We start from the raw sequence: 22,275 nt of genomic DNA on the forward strand, positions 1-22,275 counted from the left end.
CAATAGTTTTGACTTGCGCTTTTCCTTGTGCGCCTTTATCTTCCGTTTCTCTTTGCCTTGGTCTTTGTCTTTGTCTTCTGTTTTAGTTTTCCAGATTTTCCACCGCCTGGCCCTCTTTTACAATATTTCAGGTTGCGCCTTTGTATTTTAAAATGCACCTTTCCCCTTTTGCATTTGCCTTGGACTTTTTAAGGTTGCCCTTGCGCTTTTGGCCTTTTCTCCTCTTCTTTCTTAAGTCAAGCTACCTTTTTTTCGCCTTTGCCCTGCGTCTTTTTTATTTCATTTTGCTTTCTTCATGTTGGGGTTAACATTACCCCCCTCTTATACGAGTGCCAGTCCCATGGCACTCACCATCGTAGGTAGCAGGCGTTAGCATGCACCGAAGACGTGGGTGGCAAGGGCGTCTGTGGTTGCCATGGCGGAGTGTTGGTAGTGGTGGGGAGGAAGGTTGTTGGGGGCACGTTCGTGGGTTAAGTGGTAGGTGGTAGGGCAATGGGAGTTGGTGGTAGGGCTGTTCTGTGGGGGGGTTGCACTAATGGAGTACAAGTGGCGGTCTGTTGGGGATTCTGTACATGATGATTCTTGGCAGGCTTACAGGGTGATAAGGATAGGAATTCAAAGTTGAGTGTTGATGAAGAGCGAATGATACCTTCGTTGGAATCTTCAATACCTGTAATTGGAAAACCTCTCATGTGGTCTCTCCTTAAGGGGTAGTGCTAGTCTTCTTATCGTGCACAAGACATATTTTGATTAGTTTAGGAGACAGGTCGAACTTTAAGCAAGCCTGGAGTATTGTCCTGTACTTGAGGACCCAAACTGTGTATAGGTTATAGTGTGAATATTAAGTGAGTACACGTGCATATTTAGGTATTACTTAGTTAGAAGACTGTCGGCCTGGTTCCTTGTATAGCAATGGGTCAGTGAAGCAAGGGGCTAAGTTGATGGAAAAATTTGTCGATGAAGACGGGGAGTACACTTGAAGATTGCTTGACATATCATTATGGTCTTGTCAAGGCAATGTAGCATAATTGAGCTGCTTGATGTCTTAGCTTTTGGTAGCTAGTGGCTACTTGTAGTGCTTGAAAAGTATGGTGTACTTTTCCATTGTCTTTCATGCCTTGCTTACCATTGTCGATTGTAATGGCATTGAGATGGAGTGCAAAAGAATTGTGCAAGTGGTTCAGGGTGACAGGTCTAACCATAGGCGAGGCGAGCTCCCTAGGTGTGTCCTGCCCTTAATGTGCCCTGAACAATTGTGGGGGATGTACAAAGGGCTAGGGGATTAGCGACGGAGCCAGCCAACCAAGGTCACTGGACGTACCTAATTTGAGGACCCCTAGGTGCAGTGCTGTGATCGTGTGTGTGTGTGTGTGTTTTTTTTCCTTTTCTTTTCTTTCTTTGTTTCTTTCTTTTTTTTGGTGGAAAAAATGAATACAATCAATGCCATACATTGAGGCTACTAGCCTTTCATTTGGATTGAGAAATGTTGGGATCCAAAGGCTATGAAGAATGGATATTACAGAGATGATTGTGTCACCAGCCTTGATGCTAGAGGAACTGTTGTTGAGATGAAGAGATACGCTAGAGATTTTGCAAACCTCTTTGTAACATGTGAGACATCGAACAATTGAGATAGCACTTGGAGTGAGCTGGGCATGGACAAGGGCAGAGCATCTTGCGAATTGAATCCTGGATGATGAAGAGACGTTCGCCCTTGTTAAGAGCGTGGCTCCTGCCCGAACATAGAGTTTGGCCAAGAAGGAGGAGGTAATCGATGGTTATGCTTTGGCCATGCTCAATTGCAATATGTGCTTTCTACAGAGGTGTCCTTGGGTTCTCATCCAGTGGCGTTTCCGTCATGGCTTTTGTTTCTTGGTATTCCTGTCACTTCCTTCATAATGGTTCTTTGTGGGGTTGGTGGTCTTGTGGTGACTTGGATATTAAACGCTTCTAGACCTTGACGTGTGTCATTCTGCATTCACTTGGAAAGGCGTGAGAGTACATGCAAGTCACATGCTTCAACCATAATAAAAATGTCCAGCTAAACAAGACATCGCCAACATGAATCCCTTAGTTTTGACTTGATGCGTATCACCTGCACTTGGTCATCATTGCTCATGGGGTGTGTTGGCCTTTGTTTCTTTTGGTATTATTTATACAGTCATAAAACACGTTGCTTATTTATGTACATGTTTATGAAACCATATCACTCCGTGAGGATAAAAACCAATTGTAGAACTCAGGATTGTACTCGAGTGTGGCACACATATCTAGCTTCTGTGGTAGCCTACTTAGCAATAATAAATATTTGGCAACATCGAGTAGCATGGTGCCTTGTCCGAGTCTACTGGAAACATGTAGCTCCTCCTCAGTGAGAACTTTATCAATCAAAGGGCTCTCTAGGCTAGTTCCAGCTAGGTCCATACCTCGAACTGTAGCTAGAACTCGAAATGAAGTTGGTGCCACATAGGTCGGGTCTCTTTGGGACTGCCATTTGGCTAGTCGCTCCTCTGAGACTGTCATGATTTGGGCTCCAAGTTCGGCCATTGTAGCGCGGTTTTCAAACCAACATTTTTCAAATTGGCTTCTACCCTCTAATTGTCTCTTTAGTTGCTCTATCTTAAGAGATTTGGCTGGCAGAGCATTTCATTAAATGTCACGGTTAAGTGTAGTTCGTCAGCCTCCTTGTCAGAGATGAGTCGCATGCGTTCATGTAAGAGCTTGTCATAATGTCCGTCAAGATATTCTTGCTCTTCCCATGATAGAGGATAAGGCAAATATTCCTCAAGCTGCTCCCTAGGGAATGTGCCCATGTCTGCATGAACATAGACACGTGCGAATAATTTCAGTTTAGTGTCCCACTCGATCAAGCACTTTGCGACATCTCTATGTTCTATGAGGGCTTGCTCGGTTGCTATCTCATGCAAAGTTCTAAGGGTTTCCTTAGGCTTTAGCATAGCTGAGGGCTCAGGCCTAGATGAGCAAGATTGATCAATGCCAGGATTGCTTATGCCTTCGAGGTTTTCATGTTTCTCCTGAGGCTTTGTTATTGTGTCATGGTTCTCATTAGATATGACTGGTATAAATTTGTCATCGTGCTGTGACAGTGTTGTATCCACTCTTAATTAGTCAATGCGAGTTCTGTTGTCGGTGGATTGAGTGTTGCAAGAAACTGTTGATGGTAACAGCTGCTTTGATTTTTTAGAACACACGGATGTGTCTGAGGTTTCACCGCTATTAGGAGAGGCATCAATGGATTCATTGGTGGATGGACTCGATGCTTTATTCATCAGCTCTCCAGTGCTCTTCATCTCGATGTTGTTGGGGTCCACAACCTTCTCTTAGATTGTTCGTCTTGAGCGCAAGCGTCAAGCAAGCTCCATCCTTAAGCCCCACGCTCCAAGCTCCATCACCGCGAGCAAGAGAAGAGAAGAGAAGAGAAGAGAAGAGAAGAGAAGAAGAGAGGAGAAGATAGAGAGCTTCTCCATCCCACGGTCCCTCACCCTCTCACACTCACTCCCTCACACTCTCACACTCCCACTCTCAAGCACAAGCTCAAGCAAGCAAGAAGAAGAAGAAGAAGAAGAAGAAGAAGAGGAGAGCCACTTTTTGCCACACACAAGAATGAGCTTCTCATTCACTTTTCAACTTTATATAAAAAACCCTAAATCCCTTTTTGGGCGGTCATTCCCTTTTCCCCTTTTTTACATGGCCGGCCATAGCCTAGGCCCTTTTTCCCATTGTCCTTCTCTCTCCCTAGCTTCCTTTCCATCGCCCGCCTACATTTACAAATTGCACGAGTGAGAGCCCAACGCCCCTTGAATTAAACCATGATGCACTTGCGCTATTTTACAATAGTTTTGACTTGCGCTTTTCCTTGTGCGCCTTTGTCTTCCGTTTCTCTTTGCTTGGTCTTTGTCTTTGTCTTCTGTTTTAGCTTTCCAGATTTTCCACTGCCTGGCCCTCTTTTACAAGATATTGATTGTCATTCATGTCCTCTAGTAAGGCCATGCAAAAGGATGTGAAGAGGGTAGCTTGCATCATTAACCTAGCCATGGCACAACTACCTATGTTGAAATTTAGATAAAAAAATAGGGGGGTACATCCAAATGCTCCGTCTTGGATGTACTTATGGCATGTATGTTGCTTATGTCTGACCAGTCTTGACATGCTTAGCCTATGCCATTACTACATGCTAGTTACATTGTTTGGAGCCTATTGCTACTGGAGCTCGGTCTTGGCTTGACCTTGGATTCTCGGAGCTTACTTGAGCTATTTATTGTCTTGCCAGAGTTGTATCTTGGGATGTACTTGATGTCTTACATGCTTATGGATGCTACATACGGATGCTCTACCGCCTACATGTTTGGGATGTACTATTGATGTATTGTCTTGGACTTATGTCATTGGCACTGTGTCTTGCCTTGGCTTGAGCTCTTGAGCTCGTACATACGGCTTTTGTGCCAATGGGAGCATTCTTGAATGCTTATCAGACATTGAGCAGGTGGTATTTTTATGCATTGAGCCGTTACATGCTATTGAGTAGTTATAGACACTTGAGACTTTGGGACTTCTTACCTTTTGGGATGATACATCATATGTCTTGGTTCACTGTATGATTATGAGCTAAGTCTCAGTTTTGGATCTATATCTTTGTGAGCTGACACCTACTTGTGTCAAGTTTTGGTAGTGGTAGGAACACTTTGCCCCATTGCCTGGGGGGTGTGCCTACTCACTGGCAGATGTTTGTATAAAATACTTGGGTGTTGGATTCATGCTTATCTACCATCATATGCTTATGCTATGCCCGCATGATGCTGGATTTGGTCTTGGCAGTATTTGATTGCCTTGGGATCCGATTTTGGCACTGTTAGCTCTCTTTTACTAAAATTTGAAATTTATTACAGCAAGCATATATGTATGGATTGACATGGATTTTTCATGCTGAAAAACTCTGAAATGATGTACTTTCACCAGTACTTGGTGGGCAGCAGCTTTGGTTCCACTTTCTTCACCATTTTTCCTCAATTTTGGTGATTTTTTTGTCATTTTCTGTAGTAAACAGCAAGCAGTTTTGAACTGTCTACAGTTTTCCAGCCTACACTATGGCGAGTTCGTCCACTGATCATACTATTTTCAACATCACTAAGCTTGATGTTATGAATTACTCTTATTGGAAGAGCCAGATTTGGCAGGTGTTGGTGCAGAAATCATAGATCAAACCTTTGAGGTTAAGCGGGCATCCGCCTGCAACTATGCCAGATGAGGAATGGCTTGAGCTTAATGAGTTATGCAAGTCCACTATTGTATTGTCTCTTACAGAACAGGTTCACTATAATATCTTTGAGGAAGAACAGAGTGCATGGCAGTTGTGGGAAAAGATAAAAAATCTCTATGACAAGAAAAGTCCAGTGAGTCAGATGTATTGGCTGAAGCAGCTTATGGATATGCGCATGAAGGAGAATGTGACTATGTCTGCTCACTTGAGCCAGTTCCATGCTATACTCAAGAACTTGACTTCGCAGGACATCACTTTTGCAGAGGATGTCACTCCTCTTTTCTTGCTTGGTACTCTTAATGAGTCATGGGATGTAATCCGCACTGCATTGTGTGCCTCTACTACTACCTTGAAATTATTTGATGTTGAGAGTGCTCTTCTGTAGGAAGAGGTTAACCATAAGAATTTGGATGCCTCTCGTGTGTCTCATGCTATGAAAGTTAGGGGCAGGAATGATGGATATGGAAAGCATGGCAGTGGTAGTGTGGACGGGATTCTTAGAAATATCGGTCCAAGTCTCGTGGGAAGTCACGTAGCAAATCCCATGGCAGGAACGCAGATGTTACTTGTCACCATTGTGGGAAAAAGGGACATATTAGGCCACAATGCCATGAATTGCGCAATGAAAAGCGCAAAGATAAGGGGAAAGACAAAGTGCAGGATAAGTCTTCTGATCGCAGCATAGTACCTGCAAAGTCCAGTGTTAAAATTGAAGAGATCAATGTTATGCAGCCTGAGAATGTTGATGATGATGATTATATCCTAGCAGCTTCTTCTAGTGCTTTGCAAATGACAGAGATACACTCTATGTATGTACAGTGTTGGCTCTTGGACTTAGGTGCATCCTTTCATTTGACACCTTGCCGAGAGTGATTTCATTTATACCATACTGTTTTGGGTTCTGTGCGCTTGGGTGATGACAACTCTCTTGATATTGTGGGCATTGGTGATGTTGCTGCAGTTTCCTTCTAGCAGCAGTTTTGTTATGCAGGATGTACGTCATGTACCTGCTTTGACACGCAGTCTCATGTCAGCTGGACAGCTTGATGACGCAGGATATCATGTATATTTTGGAGACTCTGCATGGAAGATCACTCGTGGCAGACTTGTGATTGCGAGAGGTGCCAAGGCTGGCAGTCTCTACCCCTTGATTGTATCAACTTCTTTCCTTGATCATGTTTTGTCTGTGGGTTCTATCCCGCATGTATCTCTTTGACATGCCTGTTTGGGCCTTATATCTTTGAAGGGAATGAAAATGCTTTTTGGTTTGCAGTACTTACCATCCCTTGATTATGCATGTTTTGATTCATGTGAGCATTGTCTTTATGGCAGGCAGACTAGATCTACGCATAAGAAGTCTGGTAGGCCACGCATGAGTGAGCCCTTGGCATTGGTACAGTCAGATGTCTGTGGGCCCATGCCTTGTCAGTCTATGGGTGGTGCAAAGTATTTTGTTACGTTTATAGATGATTTTTCACGAAAAGTTTGGGCTTATTCCATTAAGCTGAAATCGGATGTCTTGGCTGTGTTTCAGATATGGCTTTCATTGGTTGAGAACCAGTCTAGGTATAGGCTAAAATGCCTAAGGACAGATAATGGGGGTGAGTATGTCTCACGTTCTTTTGAGCAGTTATGTGATGAGAGGGGTATTAAGCGTCAGTTGACCGCCCCCTACACCCCCCTTAGAATGGTTTGGCTGAGTGGATGAATAGAACCATCCAGGAGCGTGTACGCAGTATGCTTATGTTCAAAGATGGGAGAGAGAGACATGGAATACTCCATATCCATGAGCCTTCAGGCTCTCATTATGTTTTCTTCATTATTCAAGAACTAACTGAGAAGTACACAATACAGTGTAAAAGTAAACTAGACTAGGTGTAGACCTAACTGAATAACTCTAGTAAGGTCACTGACTAACACATACCTGACTTATTCAATGTAATCACATGGAGATAGCTGTATACACACACTATCTGTCACAGATGTTTATCACTCATAAAGACGGACTGAAGTGAGCTTGGCTTCTAACAGTCCCCCTCAAGCTCAAAACAAAACTCAAATCATCTGCATCACTCCAAGTAGCTGTCTAAAGTGAATGAACTTATCTTTACCAAGTGATTTGGTAAAGATGTCTGCTACCTAGTCTTCAGTTTTCACATGCTCCAAGTCAATTTGATCTGCTAAAACCATTTCCCTGATGAAATGGTAGTGAACCTCAATGTGTTTCGATCTTGCATGATAAAGTGATGGCATTAAGAGAGGCCTCAAAGGTGAGGCAAGGTGAAGAAAGTCTAAAAGACGTATATAATGAAGAAAGAGAAAGCCATGTTGCTCTAGAGGCACGATGTGCTCTCACATCTTACGACAAGAGATGCGTCGAGGAAGAGGTCAATAGCTTGAAGCAACAAAGAGAATAGCTATTCAAAGAACTACAAGACGCAAAGGCATAAAAAGTGAGCAAGAAGCAAGGAGAAAGTTGGTGGAGTTGCATAACCAACTTCACATAGCACTCCATGAGTAGGCCATCCTAAGGAAACAGATAGAGCGCCAAAATTGAGAGAAGGAAAAAATGAGTGCATTATGGTGAGAGCAAGAGCAAGTAATCACTACCCGCACACAATACCACAACCAAGGTTTGGAGTAAATGAAAGGAAAGGTGGAAGAATGGGCTACTTAAAAATGATAATAGGATTAAAGATTTGGCTTATTTCTTGACACATTCAAAGGGAGAATTATGGCAGAAAGCAAAGCTAAAGCTGTGGAGACATGGATACTCATGCAACAAAAATCCTTCTTAAACACGGTACAAGATGTCACCCAAAAAAGAGAGGAGGAGGCGATTGATGAATTCAAAAGGAAATTAGAGCTAGCAAGGAGAGCACTCAAACATGGACTCAATGCTAAGGCACCCAAACCTAGCACTAGCTTAGGTGTGGAGGAACAAAGAGCTCATTTGATCATGGTTGGATTATCCATGCACAAACTTGACTTGCTAGGGTTTGTAAGGCAACAACAATAAATCTAGGCTCCCCTGAGGAGCTAAGAGAGCTAATACACAAGGGGGGGCCGCACTTTGAGCAAGACCATGATGAGGAAGATTGGCCACATGAACCAATCCCCCCACTACAAACACAAGCACAAATAGAAGAGCAAGGTGAAAAAACCTGTAATATTTCCATTGATAATATTTCTAACCCACGTGATACTCATGCAAGGGAATTCCAGCATCAAAAATACTAACGGTACTGCGATTTTCAAATTATACACAACGTATCCTGATCTCCATTTGCATAAACAAGACAAAAGAAAAAAAAAACCTGTTTAGTTACATGGGAACTTCCTCTTGGTAGGAGGCCAAAAAGATAATATTGGAATTATGGTAAATTTTGTTTAGATTATCCCCTCTTTCCCCCAGCTAACAGTCGTGCTGGAGGAGAGGGAGAAAGGAGTTTATGATTCATCATAGGAGCTGGAAGCCATGGGCGGGAGAGTGACCATGCGGGCCACCATGTGGGGGGGGAAGGGAGCCTTATCCCCTCCTATAAATAACCCCCCTGTCTGGGGTAAGAAAGAGGAAGGGAAGCTTAGAGAGCCGTGACGCTACCATTGAGAGGAAGAGTTAGAGCCGCCTGTTTGCTGCTTCAACGCCGCCGCCTGAAGCTGAGCCGCCTCCAGCACTATCCCACAAGGTTGCCGCCTGAAGATCGTGCTCCTATCCACACCTCTTGCCACCTACAAGCCACCGTAAATAGTCGCCCTCCTCTCATCCACGTGGTTCCACCACGTTTTTCAGAAGCTTCCTGAAGCTTCTAAGGGCCTCCTCCAAATCCCCCCTTCCCGTGGGGTCCCATCCAAGCCCTTTAAAAAGCTCATTAAGCCCCTTTTCCCCCCTTGTGTTCCCCACAAGCTCCCATTAGCCCGAGTTTCTAAACCCCTTCCCGTGGACATTCCCTATTGCCCTCTCAAAGCGAGTTCTTATTACCCCACGATTTAAGCTCCCATTTCCGTGGGCTCCACCTAAGCCCCTATCCTATTACCTCTCAAACAGGTTTTTATAACCTCCCTTCCCCCGGAGTTTAGGCCCTTCCCAAGCTTGCTTTACACCCATTCCCCATTGGAATTTAACTCCTTTTTCCCACCTTAGGCCGGGTTTTAAAGACCCTTCCCGTGGTCCATTTAAAACAACCCTTCCCGTGGAAATCCTCACTCCCGGGTTTAAAAACCCTTTTTCATCGGCTCTACAAAGCGGGTTTTTCAAACTCGGAGTTTAAGCCCTTGCATTCCACAAAGTCCATTTAAAGCTCCCTTCCTTGGACTTTCATGAGCCTTCCCAATTGGTCCTTATAACCCTGGTCTCCTTTTAAAAGCCTTCCATTTCAAGTCTTTTAAATCCATTCCCTACTTCGAGGAGGCAGCCTTTAAGGCCTTCTAAAGCTCGATTCTGAAAGACGGTGGAATCGGTCAAGGAAGCCGAATCACAAAGGGAGTTTCCCGTACGCAGGAGAGGGGCCAAGATCTTAAAGTCTGCGGTCAAGGCAAGAAGGTCGAATACGGGATGGCTCCTAAAAAGGCACAAGGCGCAACCGCAGGAGGATCATCTCCTAACATCCATGTGGACATTTCACCACAAGTCCAGGTTTTTCTTCCGAACTTTGATTAACGTCGTAATATTTCAATTGTGCATGGATCATTTATGGAATTAGGATGCATTTTTTTCGATTGAAATACCTTGGCTAAATTAAAGGAAATAACTTACAATCAAAGAATCAGTCATTTGTATTAAACGAATGAAAAAGAAGAGCATAAGATCTCTATGAATTCCTAGCAAGTGGTTTTTATGCATTGCAAAGTAACGAATTTAGATTAACTAATGCACATCTTTACAAGTCGAAATAATGATAGTACACTTTGATTATGCATGGAAGGAATAAATCGCATGTCACATTATTGAACATCTTTTCTTCGAAATGATTCTTTAAAGAAAGTTGCTAACAACCGTAGGAAATTGCTAGGGCTGCATGAAGAAGATTAAACTCTAGGCAATTGTCATAAAAACTCAAATCAAATTACGTAAGTAGCTACGAAAGGTTGTGTAAGTTCAGCATACGAATAATTCATTCGAAAATGAAAGTAGAAAAAGGCTGCATGGTTCTAACATAAAACCCTAAAGCTTAGTAGCATGAATCTTGATTGCATGTTATAGAAGGATCAACAGGAATTATGCCATAACTTAACTTACGCTTTGATCTTAACTAAAAAAGTTAGGGATTGTAAATCTACTCTTACGTAGGCAATAAATCATGTGGTTATGAAAATGGTATCGTAAATATCTTCAAGAATAGACAAGTAAATTGGTTTAAACCTAAACACCTAAAACCACAAAGGAATCGCTTAGGAAGGGTTAAATCAATGCAACATATCCCAAAGAGCTAACTAGGGTTTAGCACGTTGAGGACATGACCTAATCGCTCTTATTGCCAAAGCTGAAACTCTTATACCCTAAAGACTTGCCCACATTCACGGAATATAGGGACAGTAGGACATACTTGCGAGAAACGATCTAGGGTTTTTACCCTAAGGATCACTCGCTAAAAGGATGAAACTGGATTTGAATTTGGAACCCTAGGACCGACAATGTCGGCCTAGTACAATCAGGAACGGATTCTCATGAAAACACCCTATTTTGTGATTAGAAGACGCCATTCGATGGGTAAAATAGTCCCATGGTTTTTGATGTGACACTTGTGCAACAAGTTGCAGAGTCGCATGATTTTGTGATTTGATCACAAGGGAATGACCAATTCCTCGAAATGAGATTGGCAGATTCTTGCGCAAGTTTTTCTTGCAAGAGGATGAGTAGTCATCCTGACATAGCACCTTTCTTGAGAAAAGTGACCAAGATAGGGGAATTAGATAATTGCTTGGAAGAAAAATACCAATCAGTAAATTGGAATAACATATTTATTGCTAATAGAACTTAAGGTATTGGTTAAGTTGGGTTAATAGGGTACAGCCCTAACCCAAGGATATAAGGGTTAAAAAAACAAACCCTTGGGAATCTTTCCAAGTTGCAATTGATCTCGGATCGAGTGTTGGATGCATTCGGAAAGAAGGATTCACTCCTTAGCAGTTGGCCAAATAACGACCACTGGAAATGATTGTGCTTATAACAGTTGTATAGAGCACTGTTTGCTTTGTTTACTCAAAGAATTAAAGGATGAAAAGATATCTAATGCTTCAGGTTGAAGGCCTGAAGGGAGAGGTAGCTTCAGTTACCCCCGACTGCTTGCCTGACCCTAACCAAGGGGGTTGTTAACCGCGCCAGGAAGGTGGACCGAAACCCACCGCGAGAGGTCTCTCCGTTGAGCGCTACTTGGAGCAGGAGGACGCTTGGGTGCCAGGGGGGCTCTGGCCCCCGTAAATCCCTCAGCTTCCTCCGGGCCCTGCACAAGAGGCCAACGTGACTCGGGATTGGATCTCGAGGCCCGCATACTAGTCTACGCGCGGAATCTTGGATTAGTAATCCCTATGGATTACTGGATAGCCTTCGGGCGGATTATGGATAAGCCTACGGGCTGGACTTTATAAATGTATTTCAAAAATAATATGATAAGCTATTGAAAAGGAACTTGTTTGACATTGCTTTTCTATGTCAAGTGCTATGATTACGTGAAGGAACTAGTGTCTAACAGGCTAATTAAGGAAGCTGATTGATGCATGTCCAACTAAATGTGGTAGGTAATTAGACAACTAAAACAACCTGAGGAAAGTGCAAAGGATGTGGCCATGGGTCCGTCCTACGGATGGGTGGTCTCGGTTGGCCGGGAACTTTTCTCAATCACGATGGACAGCAAGAATATCATTTCAAAGGACACGAACAGCAAGGGCGTTGACCTAGAGTCTAAGTTATAATAATCCCGATTTACGTTGTTTTAGGGGAACGGAATGGGACTATGCCTTATGGTAGAGAGATCGATCCTTGCATCCCTCTCGTTTTCCATTCTCCTTGAACCAAGTGCAGCGTAAATCCGCTTCGGCCCTGGCGTTTCTGCATAAAGTAGTTCACCGAGGGTTCAACCGTTTAGAAAATGACCATTAGGGAAAACCCTGATTCAGGTTGGTCCTAAGTGGGAACGGCTAGAATACTTCCGCTACGTGGTAGATGTGGAAAGTCCTAGATCGCAAACCCCGTGACATTCCATGGGAGTGCCGGGCGAGCTTTCTAAACATCCTTTCCGATGGACTACTAAGACGTGTCCTGGAGAGAACAGATGGACACGTTACAGTTTATATCAAAGCAAACCAACAAAGGATTTGTTTTTAAGAAATCTTAATAAGAAGAAGTAAAGAAAATATTATTGTTCTGAACATTTCCTTACTTTTGATGTTGTCTTGTAGAATTATGAAGTATGGAACATGTTCTTAGTATTCCGAGTCATGTTTATGACTGCGATGCAGTCTCCGGATTATCGACAAAGGGTTGAGATGATGAACATCCTAGATCGTATCTATAATCCATCACCTTTGTACGTGGAACGAAGATGGATGGGTGTCTTAGGAATCTACTATATAGCTACCCACCGGTTTGCATACCTTCAAACCAACCTAAAGAGGATCAAGTGGTTGGAAGACCTGAAGATCGTGAAGCTGTTCATTTTTGTGGAGGCTCACGCAAACTCAACTTTACATATTCGAGGTCGGAGGGTTGAGCTGAACTCATATGTATATGAGAAAGTGACCCATGTAATCCTGGCCGATAGGATCAAGGTGCTGGGGTGATATGAGAAGAATGGGTTCCAAAGGAAAGGATACCCTGATCTTCCAATGACTTACCAATTCCTGAAGATCCATGACTCGAAACCATACTATTATCCAGTTCCTGTAGATAAATGTAATACAACACTATTCTCCCCAAACTAAATGTAACAGCTGCTTTGCCATACCAAGAGATGTTGTACTCTGAAAGGGCTAGACCCATATGAATGCAATAAGACTTCTTTTTATCAATGTCTGTTTTATCGATGAGAATTGATAAAAAGTTAAGTGGCTAGGATTCTTGATTGATAGCTGAATTTGGATATGTAATATAAATCATAACAATTAAACAAGTAATAATGTTAAGAAACCGTTATCCAGGCACAAAACCCCAGGTACAGATTCCCAGTTCGCCTCCTACATCAAGTACTGCCGTAATCCAGGAGAATAAGTTTCTTCTCAAGCAGATTAAGCCACTTGAATTTGACGGGAAAGACAGGTCCGTCCAAGCGAATGCTGAAATTTGGATTGAATCCATGGAGGATTACTTTGAAGCAGCCGGTACTGCACCCACCAGCCAGGCTATGCTCGCCAAGCTGAAGCTCACCGCCGCTGAAGCCAGGCTTTGGTGGAAGCAATGGTGTACAGATCAAGGGATCGCAGAAGGATCTGTTACTTGGGAAAAACTGAAGAAAGCCATACAAGGAAGATACTTACCACATGTGTATCACACGCAGAAAATGAATGAGTTCTATGAGTTGAAACAGCTAGGACTCACTCGATGCATACTACTCTAGATTCATCTCACTTCTTAAGTATGCACCACAGATGGACATGACACAGCAGGTGTCAAAAATTTGTGCTAGTTTAAACCCACCAATGAATACCCGTCTCGAATCTATATGCCCATCAGATCTTCAGGATGCACTCATTCGAGCTGTGCCTATAATTTAGGAGGTGCAGGCTAGACCAAGAGGTAACAAAACTTGGTCTTATAATGACCCGAACATAGGAGCATATAGGCCTCAAATGAAGAGAGTTCAAGGTCAAAATCGGGGACAAAGAAAGAAAGCAAGGACTAATAATGCCAACAGATTTTTCCCTACCCAAAGCAATGGTCGGAACTTCCGTTGTTTCCACTGCAATGAGCCAAGACATTTCAAAAGGCAATGTCCCAAGCTTGGAGGAGGACATCGCCAAGCACCTTTTCAAGGAACTAGCCGTGGCTAGGGAGCCGCTACCCAAGGCAGAGGAAGAACTGCCTGTGTTGCCAATAGGGAAATGTGCGAAGAAGAAGATTCGACCATGGAAACAGAGTTTGAAAGGGCAACAGTCCATGCCGCTCTACACAAGAAAGGCCCAAATTGCCAGTTCTCGATGATTCAGACACTGTCAGACTATCAAGGTAAAGGTTTCAAGACCTTTATTGATTGTGGCAGTACACATTTCTTTATCTCACCAGCTTGTGAAAAAAGATTAGGAATAGCCACAGTAGAATCACCTATCTTGCTTGTGGAATTGGCAAATGGTTGTGAGGTCACTTGTACCAGGCAAACTACTAAGGTGGAATTCTTTTTGGGAGGAAAGACAACTTCGGTCAAATTCAGAGTCATGAACTTAGGTATCCATGAGTGTCTACTCGGAATGGATTGGCTTAAACCTAATGACACCCACATTCATTATGGAAAGGGCCAAATTTCATTTCGGAACTCTGAAGGGGATTTAGTCACAACTCAAGGTGAGGCTAGAGTGCCAAAAATTCAATTGGCCAAAGCATCTCAGATTATAAAGGGAGCCAGAAAGGGACTACCTGTCTACTTGATTAAACTCAATAAACTAGATCAAAAGCAGGAGTCTAGTGAAGAACCTTCATGGCTAAAGGAATACGCGGACGTATTTCCTAAAGAGTTGACAGAACTCCCGCCTCAAAGAGAAGTGGACCATGAGATCAAGCTAGTGCCAGGAGTTGCGCCAATTGCAAAGAGACCTTATAGAATGTCCATCCTAGAAGAAATTGAGCTGAAGGAACAACTCAAGCAACTGCTAGATCAGGGCTACATCCGTCCTAGCAGTTCACCATGGGGAGCTCCAGTACTGTTCCAGAAAAAGAAAGATGGAACGCTTCGACTATGTATTGATTACAGAGGGTTGAATCAATCAACTGTCAAGAACAAGTACCCTATTCCTAGAATAGATGAGCTTCTTGATCGTCTTCAAGGTGCAAAAATCTTCTCCAAGATTGATCTCAAGTCTGGTTACTATCAGATAAGGATCAAGGAATAAGATATCCCAAAGACGGCCTTCAACACAAGATATGGGCACTTTGAGTTCCTAGTTATGTCATTCGGGCTTACGAATGCGCCTACCACCTTCAACAGGTTAATGCAGGATATCTTTAGGCCATATCTTGATGACTTCATACTCGTCCTCTTTGACGACACTTTAGTCTATTCCAAACAGGAAGAAGACCATGAACCCCAACTTCGGATTGTCCTTGAGACAATGAGAGTACACAAGCTGTATGCTAAGATGAAGAAGTGCGCATTCTTCAAACATTAGATTGAATATCTGGGATTCATCGTATCAACAGAAGGAATCTCAGTGGATCCGGCAGAGATGTGCTAGAATGGCCAATACCAACAACTTTCAAGGAAATACGCAGTTTTCTTGGATTGACAGGATGGTCTTCATCAAAAACTATGCTTCGATAGCAGCACCTTTGACGGATTTACTGAAGAAGCAAACATCTATTGCATGGTCAACTGCCGAACAAACTAGCTTTGATCAATTGAAGCAAAGTTTGGTATCAGCACCTATCCTAAAACTTCCAGACCTCAGTAAGGAATTTGAGGTAGTAAGTGATGCTAGCACGCTTGCCTTAGGTTGTGTGCTCATGCAGGAAGGTCATCTTGTAGCATACTCTTTAAGGAAACTGAAGAGACATGAGAAGAATTATGCTACTCATGATGTAGAACTATTAGCTGTCATCCATGCTCTAAAGCTTTGGAGACACTACCTGTTGGGTAACAAGTTTACTCTAGTGAATGATCATCAAAGTCTCAAGTGGATCTTTACCTAGAATGAGCTCAACATGAGGCAACGTCGGTGGATTGAAGTACTGGAGGAGTACGACTTTGAAATCAAGTACCGACCAGGAAAGGAGAATGTAGTTGCCGATGCACTCAGTCGCAAGACATTCCTTAATTCTCTAATCTTGCAAAACCCATCAACAGCTAGATATCTATCTACAAAGGTGTCCATGCCAAACAACCCAATACTTGAGCTAGCTAGAGAGGAAGCATGCCATGATCCAGCCTATCAAAAGATGCTAAGGGAGATCTTTATCAAGGATCAAGACCAAAAGCTACAGGCTAAGTATCATGAATTCTCTATCAATAGTGGACTTGTCTACTATAGGACGAGATTATGCATACCGTCAAGCCAGTCACTTAAGCAGAAGATATTATGGAAAGCTCATGATTCCCCTTTCTCAGGACATCCTGGCTATGCCAAGACCCTCAATGCAGTTAGGAAGAGCTACTATTGGGAGAGGCTTAAAAAAATTCGATGAAGGAGACATGGTCTTCATTCGCGTACGCCCAAAGAAGAGTTCCCTATCCTTAGGTGAGTGCAAGAAGCTAAGTCCAAGGTATTGTGGACCATACAAGATCCTCAAGTGCCTAGGACCTAATGCTTATAGACTACAAATCCCTGAGAACCTAAAGGTTCATAATGTATTCCATATCGGCCTATTGAAGAAGTATGTACCTAATCCTAACCATGTACTTGATGACCAACAAGTTGTAATGCCTAGTCAAGGAGTCCTTGAACTACGGCCTGACAGAATCTTAGATGTTAGGGAGAGACAACTAAGATCGAGAACCTTGAGAGAATGCCTCATCCAGTGGAAAGATTATCCTGAGGAGGATGCCACTTGGGTGAATGAAAGCACTCTCAACCATCAATATCCCCAATTTATCTCAAGATGAGGACATCCCGATTCCTCCAAGGGGGAGAGAATGTAATATTTTTGTTGATAATATTTCTAACCCGCGTGATACTCATGCAAGGGAATTCCAGCATCAAAAATACTGACAGTGCGATTTTCAAATGATATACAATGTATCCAGATCTCCATTTGCATAAACGAGACAAAGAAAAAAAAACCCATTTAGTTACATGGGAACTTCCTCTTGGTAGGAGGCCAAAAAGATAATATTGGAATTATGGTAAATTTTTTTTAGATTATCCCCTCTTTCCCCCAGCCGATGGTCGTGCTAGAGGAGAGGGAGAAAGGAGCTTATGATTCATCATAGGAGCTGGAAGCCATGGGGGGGGAGAGTGACCATGCGGGCCACCACGTGGGGGGGGAGGGGGGGAAGGGAGCCTTATCCCCTCCTATAAATACCCCCCCTATCTGGGGTAAGAAAGAGGAATGGAAGCTTAGAGAACCGTGACGCTGCCGTTGAGAGGAAGAGTTAGAGCCGCCAGTTGCTGCTTCAATGCTGCCGCCTAAAGCTGAGCCGCCTCTAGCATCGTCCCATATGGCTGTCGCCTGAAGATCATGCTCCTATCCACACCTCCTACCGCCTAAAAGCCACCATAAATAGTCGCCCTCCTCTCATCCACGTGGTTCTACCACATTTTTCAGAAGCTTTAAGAAGCTTCCTGAAGCTTCTAAGGGCCTCCTCCAAAGCCCTCCTTCCCGTGGGGTCCCATCCAAGCCCTTTAAAAAGCTCATTAAGCCCTTTTTCCCCCCTTGTGTTCCCCACAAGCTCCCATTAGCCCGAGTTCCTAAACCCCTTCCTGTGGCCCTTCCCTATTTCCCTCTCAAGCGGATACTTATTACCTCGGGATTTAAGCTCCCATTTCTGTGGGCTCCACCTAAGCCCCTATCCTATTGCCTCTCAAACGGGTTTTTATAACCTCCCTTCCCCCGGACTTTAGGCCCTTCCCAAGCTTGCTTTACACCCCTTCCCCGTTGGAATTTAAGCCCTTTTGCCCACCTTAGGCTGGGTTTTAAAGACACTTCCCATGGTCCATTTAAAACAACCCTTACCGTGGAAATCCTCACTCCCGGGTTTCAAAACCCCTTTTCCATCGGCCCTACAAAGCGGGTTTTTCAAACCCGGAGTTTAATCCCTTGCATTTCACAAAGTCCATTTAAAGCTCCCTTCCTTGGACTTTCATGAGCCTTCCCAATTGGTCCTTATAACCCTGGTCTCCTTTTAAAAGCCTTCCATTTCAAGTCTTTTAAATCCATTCCCTACTTCAAGGAGGCACCCTTTAAGGCCTTCTAAAGCTTGATTCTGAAAGACAGTGGAATCGGTCAAGGAAGCCGAATCACAAAGGGAGTTTCCCGTACGTAGGAGAGGGGCCAAGATCTTAAAGTCTGCGGTCAAGGCAAGAAGGTCGAATACGGGATGGCTCCTAAAAAGGCACAAGGCGCAACCGCAGGAGGATCATCTCCTAACATCCATGTGGACATTTCACCACAAGTCCAGGTTTTTCTTCCTAACTTTGATTAACGTCGTAATATTTCAATTGTGCATGGATCATTTATGGAATTAGGATGCATTTTTTTCGATTGAAATACCTTGGCTAAATTAAAGGAAATAACTTACAATCAAAGAATCGATCATTTGTATTAAACGAATGAAAAAGAAGAGCATAAGATCTCTATGCATTCCTAGCAAGTGGTTTTTATGCATTGCAAAGTAACGAACTTAGATTAACTAATGCCCATCTTTACAAGTCGAAATAATGATAGTACACTTTGATTATGCATGGAAGGAATAAATCACATGTCGCATTATTGAACATGTTTTCTTCGAAATGATTCTTTAAAGAAAGTTGCTAACAACAGTAGGAAATTGCTACTCTAGGAAATTGGCATAAAAACTCAAATCAAATTACGTAAGTAGCTACGAAAGGTTGTGTAAGTTCAGCATACGAATAATTCATTCGAAAATGAAAGTAGAAAAAGGCTGCATGGTTCTAACATAAAACCCTAAAGCTTAGTAGCATGAATCTTGATTGCATATTATAGAATGATCAATAGGAATTATGCCATAACTTAACTTACGCTTTGATCTTAACCAAAAAAGTAAGGGATTGTAAATCTACTCTTACGTAGGCAATAAATCATGTGGTTATGAAAATGGTATCGTAAATATCTTCAAGAATAGACAAGTAAATTGGTTTAAACCTAAACACCTAAAACCACGAAGGAATCACTTAGGAAGGGTTAAATCAATGCAACATATCCCAAAGAGCTAACTAGGGTTTAGCACGTTTAGGACGTGACCTAATCGCTCTTAATACCAAAGCTGAAACTCTTATACCCTAAAGACTTGCCCACATTCACGGAATGTAGGGACAATAGGACATACTTGCAAGAAATGATCTAGGGTTTTTACCCTAAGGATCGCTTGCTAAAAGGATGAAACTCGATTTGAATTTGGAACCCTAGGACCGACAATGTCGGCCTAGTACAATCAGGAACGGATTGTTATGAAGACACCCTAACCCTGTTTCCCATCTAATCATGATTTCATGATTAGAAGATGCCATTCAATGGGTAAAATAGTCCCATGGTTTTTTTTGCGACACTTGTGCAACAAGTTGCAGAGTCGCATGATTTTGTGATTTGATCACAAGGGAATGACCAATTTCTCGTAATGAGATTGGCAGATTCTTGTGCAAGTTTTTCTTGCAAGAGGATGAGTAGTCATCCTGACATAGCACCTTTCTTGGGAAAAGTGACCAAGATAGGGGAATTAGATAATTGCTTGGAAGCAAAAGACCAATCAGTAAATTGGAATAACATATTTATTGCTAATAGAACTTAAGGTATTGGTTAAGTTGGGTTAATAGGTTACGGCCCTAACCCAAGGATATAAGGGTTAACAAAACAAACCCTTGGGAATCTTGCCAAGTTGCAACTGATCCCGGATCGAGTGCTGGATGCATTCAAAAAGAAGGATTGATTCACTCCTTAGCAGTTGGCCAAATAACGACCACTGAAAATGATTGTGCTTGTAACAGTTGATAGAGCACTGTTTGCTTTGTTTGCTCAAAGAATTAAAGGATGAAAAGATATCTAATGCTTCAGATTGAAGACCTGAAGGGAGAGGTAGCTTCAGTTACCCCCGACTGTTTGCCTGACCCTAACCAAGGGGGTTGTTAACCGCGTCGGGAAGGTGGACCGAACCCGCCATGAAAGGTCTCTCCGTTGAGCGCTACTTGGAGCAGGAGGACGCTTGGGTGCCAGGGGGGCTCTGGCCCCCGTAAATCCCTCAGCTTCCTCCGAGCCCTGCACAAGAGGCCAACGTGACTCGGGATTGGATCTCGAGGCCCACATACTAGTCTATGGGCGGAATCTTGGATTAGTAATCCCTGTGGATTACTAGATAGCCTTCGGGCGGATTATGGATAAGCCTACGGGCTGGACTTTATAAATGTATTTCAAAGATAATATGATAAACTGTTGAAAAGGAGCTTGTTTGACATTGCTTTTCTATGTCAAGTGCTATGATTACGTGAAGGAACTAGTGCCTAACGGGCTAATTAAGGAAGCTGATTGATGCATGTTCAACTAAATGTGGTAGGTAATTAGACAACTAAAATAACCAGAGGAAAGTGCGGAGGATGTGGCCATGGGTCCGTCCTATGGATGGGTGGTCCCGGTTGGCCACGAACTTTTCTCAATCATGATGGACAGCAGGAATATTTTTTCAAAGGACACGAATAGCAAGGGCGCTGACCTAGAGTCTAAGTTATAATAATCCCGATTTACTTTGTTTTAGGGGAACAGAATGGGACTATGCCTTATGGCAGAGAGGTCGAGCCTTGCATCCCTCTCGTTTCCCATTCTCCTTGAACCAAGTGCAGCGTAAATCTACTTCGGCCCTGGCGTTTCTGCATAAAGTAGTTCGCCCGGGGTTCAACGCTAGTTGCCATTTAGGAAATGACCATTAGGGAAAACCCTGATTCAAGTCGGTCCTAATAAGTGGGAACGGCTAGAATACTTCCACTACGTGGCAGACGCGAAAAGTCCTAGATCGCAAACCCCGTGACATTCCATGGGAGTGCCGGGCGGAGCTTTCTAAATATCCTTTTTTATGGACTGCTAAGACGTGTCCTGAAGAGAACAGGTGGACACATTACAAAACTATACCCCCCAAGAGAATGGTGGAAATGAGGCACAAGCGGAGAGAATACGTAGAGCTAACAAGAAGAAAACTCTAGGCCAAGCTGCAACAAGTTCCTAATGTGCCCATTCCTCATCAAGAGGAGAGGAATGTGATCCTATGAACTAGAACTAGGAACTTATAATATGGGAGCACTGGGTGAATCACAATCGACCCTTTGAATTCGCCTTCACCTTCCCTTGAACACTAGACAAACTATTATCTCCAAGGGTAGTGGAGGAAGTGATAAGCTCTCGGTAAGGCTAGGGAAGCGATGGTCGGAGGAGAGAATTAGACACCCCACAAGGTGGCAATGGGAGCTTGTAGACTATTGGCGAAACAATGTGATGGAGGAACCTAGAAAAGCGGAGGGGTATAAAGCAAAACCAAAGTGGCAAAGAAACATTTGGGGCTCAAATACCTGGATGGCATTCTATAATAGACTACCATCATACAAGAGGAATAATCCTACCTACATGCCCTATCCACAAAGAATTGGAGTTGATTTTGACCAAGAGGTGCATTGTAGGTATAGTTTCCCTAAGATCTACAATGTAAATGCCACATCTCCAAAGGAGTGCATGACCTTCATAGAGAGGGGCATCCATCCACCCATAGCATGCTTCCTCAAGGAATTCCCTTCTTGCCTAGATCCTACCTTCGTCACCACTTGTGATTATCTCCACCTCTTGAGAATCTTACTAAAACAAAAGCCTATGGTAGAGGAAGAGAGATTATCACTCTACTTTTTTGACATTAATGTAGGGATAGATAGTTATGCAATGACCCACCTCATGGTGAGAGCCACCTCTTACTAGCATTCTGTATGAGTTTATTAGAAGATATGAACAATAGTAGATTTATCGGGTACTACTAAAATATAGGCATGGGAATTCACCCTAAGCAAGGGTATATGAGGGCAGATGGATGTGAATGGCCTTAAGGGGCAGGGAAAACCCTAACCCTAGCTTGGTAGAGGCTATATAAATAGCATATGGGTCACTATCAAGTGTGAGATAGAGTGTACCCAAGTTGTACCTTGAGCAACTT

This window comes from Lygodium microphyllum, chromosome 4 (assembly GCF_053477565.2).
Source record: "Lygodium microphyllum isolate KBCC chromosome 4, Lygodium_microphyllum_v1.1.10, whole genome shotgun sequence".
Lineage (NCBI taxonomy): Eukaryota > Viridiplantae > Streptophyta > Polypodiopsida > Schizaeales > Lygodiaceae > Lygodium > Lygodium microphyllum.